Source organism: Theobroma cacao, chromosome 2 (assembly GCF_053813885.1).
Source record: "Theobroma cacao isolate CCN51 chromosome 2, ASM5381388v1, whole genome shotgun sequence".
NCBI lineage: Eukaryota > Viridiplantae > Streptophyta > Magnoliopsida > Malvales > Malvaceae > Theobroma > Theobroma cacao.
In genome coordinates, this window is record NC_142640.1 from 12133603 (window position 1) to 12138380 (window position 4778).

Genomic DNA, 4778 nt, shown 5'->3' on the forward strand with positions numbered 1-4778 from the left:
TTACTAACCCAAAATCTATTTATGATTATATATTAAGTGTTCTTTGTACACTATTTAATTTCATTGTTAGTTTAATGTTTTATTCTTTCCTTTATAGCTAATAAGTTGATTAAAAAACATTTTTGTCACTATTAACCTAAAAAAATGTTGATTTAATTCATTTTTTACCATCAAGAAGATCATCGAAGACTACCAGTCATAAAAAAACCACCCCACTGAAGAGTTGTTGCGCACTCCCTAATACCAACAAATCTTGGAATTTCACCGACAGTTATGACCCACATTACTCAATAGTTTTTGTTTATAGACAGTTTCAAAAATTTAACACTCTGATGATAATTTTGTATATAGCTAATACCTCTGCCATAATAGAAATTTAGAAAAACACAACAAAAGATCATCATCTTAATTTTGTTCATGGGCATTACCTTTTTGTAAAGTGAATAGAAATGAATGGATAAAAATATAAACAAGCATGACATACTCTTACAATTTGTACTAGAACTAGCACAAACTTTTGTGAATATATACATACATTCATACATATATATATATATAAACAATTCGTTCAAGAACTAATATTTCTCTTGAGCACAACGCACGGGGCCAACTCTAATACGTATAAATTGAGTCACTATATTTTTAAAAAGTTTTAATATTAGTCCAATCATGAACACCTTCAAACTTCTTTCTTTGAAGTTATTGACATGATATTGATCATGCTAACGTGGTATTGATTGGTGCTAACGTCGAAATTTTTTGAAATTTTAAAAATTAAGTTAAATTTTGAATTTTACCATTATACTCTATCAAAATATTGGATTTAGTCATTCTACTTTAATTGTTAGAAAATTGAGTCATCGTACTTTCAAAATTTCTTTTATGTCGATCAAATCGTTAAAACTATCAAACTTCTTATATTCGAGTTACTAATGTGGCATTGATCATGTTGATGTGGTGTTCATAGGAACTAACATTGAATTTTTAAAGATTTTAACTATTAAAAAGGGTAAAATACTCTATCACCCTTTATTTTTAATCATAATTACAGAAAAGTCCACTAGTTTGTAAAATGGACAGTCTGCCCCAAAGAACTAAATGGCGTTAATATTTAAATTGAAATGTCTTTATCTTTTTTTACTTTTTCTAGCAACCAACGGTGTTCAATACGCCAACTAGCCCTTCTGTGATCGGATCTGGCTCAAATTCGATCGGGTTTCTCAATTAGCACCAGATCTGGTGCTCCCAAGACCAGTGCTCCCCCCTTGTGGAGCACCCACGAAGGGAAGCACTCAATTGGTGTTCCCAAGGAGCACCGGGGGAGGTTTTTTTTAATAAAAAAATAAAAAATTATAGTTTATATAGTATGGTAATTTTTAAAATTAATGAAAGATAAAATTATTTTTTCAATATCGCTACGTCATCAAACTAACGAAAATATTAACAGTGGACTAATGGTTGGACTTATGTGTCTAGCAAAAAATATTCTTTTGTGGTGAACTGTCTAATTTGAAAATTAATAGACCTACATGAAATTATGATTAAAAGCTAAAAGAGTGAGGGTATTTTATTTTATTAAAAAAATGTGATATGGCTTTTTAAGTGGCCACATGGCATTTAATTGTTACCTAAATGGTTAAAAATAAAAAATACACATTTAACTTAAATTAATCAAGATTAACCAAACAACAAAGAAAGAAACAAGGATTTAAAACTAAAGGTTACTAATTAACCAAGCTAATTAGGATTAAAGAGCAATTAATCGAGAGAAAGAAACTCCACCAAGATGTAAGAATAATTACATATTCAATTAAACAGGTGATTTTAGCCATTTGCATCAAGCTTTCCATAACCCTACTTGCTATAAAAATATCAACTAATCAAAAGTTGTGCAATGTCTAGGGAGAAACGGAAAAAGGGGAAACTATTTGAAAGAAAGAAATTAAAGAAGGGTTAAAAGAAATTCTAATTGTGTTTGCACGAAAATTTTAAAAAGATGGAAGAGAACCAAAAGTTACGTGATGTGAAGAGAGAATTAAAGGATACTAGTGCAAAGTGGAAAGCGAAGTTTGAAAAGATTCATGCAAGTTAGTCCAAGACATTGTTGTTATCATTTTTGGATTTTTATTTGGTTATTTATGTTTATGGTTTCTATTAGTATTTAGATTTTCAAGTCATCATTAGCCAACACTATTGACATGGTTAATGTCATGTCAATATTTTTAACAAAAAACAACCTTCATAGTGTAAAATATTGAACTGACATTAACAAATTTTGAAAGTATGAGAGCTTAATTTATATAAATTATAATAAAAATCAAACATTTTGGTAAAGTACATGAACTAAATCTAGAATTTGACCATTAAAATCCTCAAAAATTCCATGTTATCATTGATCAATGCCCCATCAACATCAGCAAATCCCATGTAAACTTGGTTAACCCTTGTCAACAACCTTAAAGGAGAAAGCATGGCAACCTTAACAATTGAATTGACATTAACAAATTTTGAAAGTACAAGAACTTGATTTACAAATTATAAAAGAGTGATTAAATTGAACATTTCTGTAAAATGTGGAGATTTAATTAAAAATTTGACATAGAAAGATATTTTTACTTATCAAATATAATCACAAAAGTTTGGTAACATTACAACCACCAAAAAGTTCCTACTGTCATAATAATTGTGTGCAAACTCATTTCTTCTTCTACTTTACATATTCCTGTGTACCTACTAAATCATCAAATGTTTTCTTTTTCCCTTTACTTAATGATAATTTTTTACTAAAGACTCTTTGTTCAAACATAATTTTAATTCCTCTCAATGATATTGCAAGATGTTAAATAAATAAAACTTCTACCATTTGATAAAAAAGTGACAACCAATAAGAGTAACTTCTACCATCTAAGCAAAAAAGACAACTAACAAAAGTTAATAAACTTACATAGAACGTTTTCTCTTAATTTTTAGATTTGTGTACAATCCATAACTTTTGGTTAAGGCTTCTTATTCCTGAAGAATTTTTTAAGAGTTTTGGATAGATTAAAAATGAGAGAGATGAGGAATAAAAGAGGAAGAAAGAGAAAGATGGTTAATATTGAAGAGATTTCTTTTTGTGTTTTTTACATAAGAATTTCATGGTTTATACATACAAAGTAAAAGAGGTGCCAACGGTCACCATAATATACGAAAATAAAATCAAGGATTTCAAAAACTCAAAATCACGTTGATTGTTACTCAATTAGTTGCCAAAGGTCTTGTGCTGAGTTTCCTGCTGAGATTTTGATGTTTTCTGTCATTGATTCATATTTGCTATATTTTGTCTTTGATTCAACGTTATTGTGCAAGTCTTGGTAAGGTTGAGTTATTTCTACACTCTCCCTCAAATTGGTCAAAGGAAGCTTCCATAGAGCAAGTTTGATTCGTAAGCTTTCCAAAGTAGATCTAGACAAAAGTTTGTAAGAATGTTAGCAGTCTGGCCAGTTGATGGAACAAAATTTGTGACAAAGCATCCCAAGGCTACTTTTTCTCTAACAAAATGATAGTCAATTTCGATATGTTTGGTTCTAGCATGAAAAATAGGATTGATAATCATTTGAAGAACAGAAAGGTTGTCACATAACAAGAAAGCTGGTTGTGATGTATTTAAGCCAAGGTCTTGAAGAATGAAAGATATCCATGTAAGTTCAGCAACTATGGAGGTTAATGCCCTATATTCTACCTTTGCAGTTGATTGAGCTACAATCAACTGTTTCTTTGAGCACCAGGAGATGCAATTATTGCCAAGGAATGTACAATATCCTATTATAGATCGTCTTGTTTATGGATAACTTGCCCAATCTGTATAAGAATAAACAGACAACAAGAGTAAATTAGTTGAGAATAATTTGACACCATATGTAATTGTTCCTTTAACATATCTGAGTATTCTTTTGACAAGTTGAAATTGATATTACATAAGAGAATACATGAATTGAGATACATAATTCACAGTATATGCTATGTCAGGTCTTGTAAAAGTAAGTTATTGTAGTCCTCCAATAATACTTCTATAATGTTTGCTATCTAGAAAAGGTTGTGTTGAAGTGGGTTCAATTTTAGGAGGTAAAAGGGTGGTAATAGGCTTGCAATCTATCATACTGACTTTGGCAAGTATTTCAGATGCATATCTAGCTTGATTAAGACGAATACCTTGAGAAAATTTATATATCTCAATATTGAGAAAGAAACGAATGTAACCAATATCCTTTGTAGAGAATTCTTTGCTTAATGCATGAATAAATTCATCAAGATAATGCAAATCACTACCAATTATAATGATGTCTTTTACATATGCAAGTAAATATATTGTGCAATTTTTTTCTAACAAAAAGAGAAGGGTTAGCTATGCTACAATTAAAACCAATAGAAAGAAGAAAAAAAACTAAAATGATCAAACTAGGCACGAGGAGCTTGTTTGAGGCCATACAAAGCTTTCTTAAGTTTACAAACATAATTTTTCTTGGTGCAGTCTTGAAATCCAGGAAGTTCTTCAAGGTAGATAAGTTTTGAAAGATAACCATGGAGGAAAGCATTTTTCACATCCAGCTACTTGATACTTCAATTATTGGCTAAGACAACGATGAGTATGATATGAATGGTGGCAAGTTTGACAATTGAGGAGAAGGTCTCTGCAAAGTCTAGGCCTTGTTCTTGAGAATATCCTTTAGCAACAAGTCGAGTTTTCAATCTTTTTAAGAAACCATCTACCTTAAGTTTAGTTTTGTAAACCCACTTGC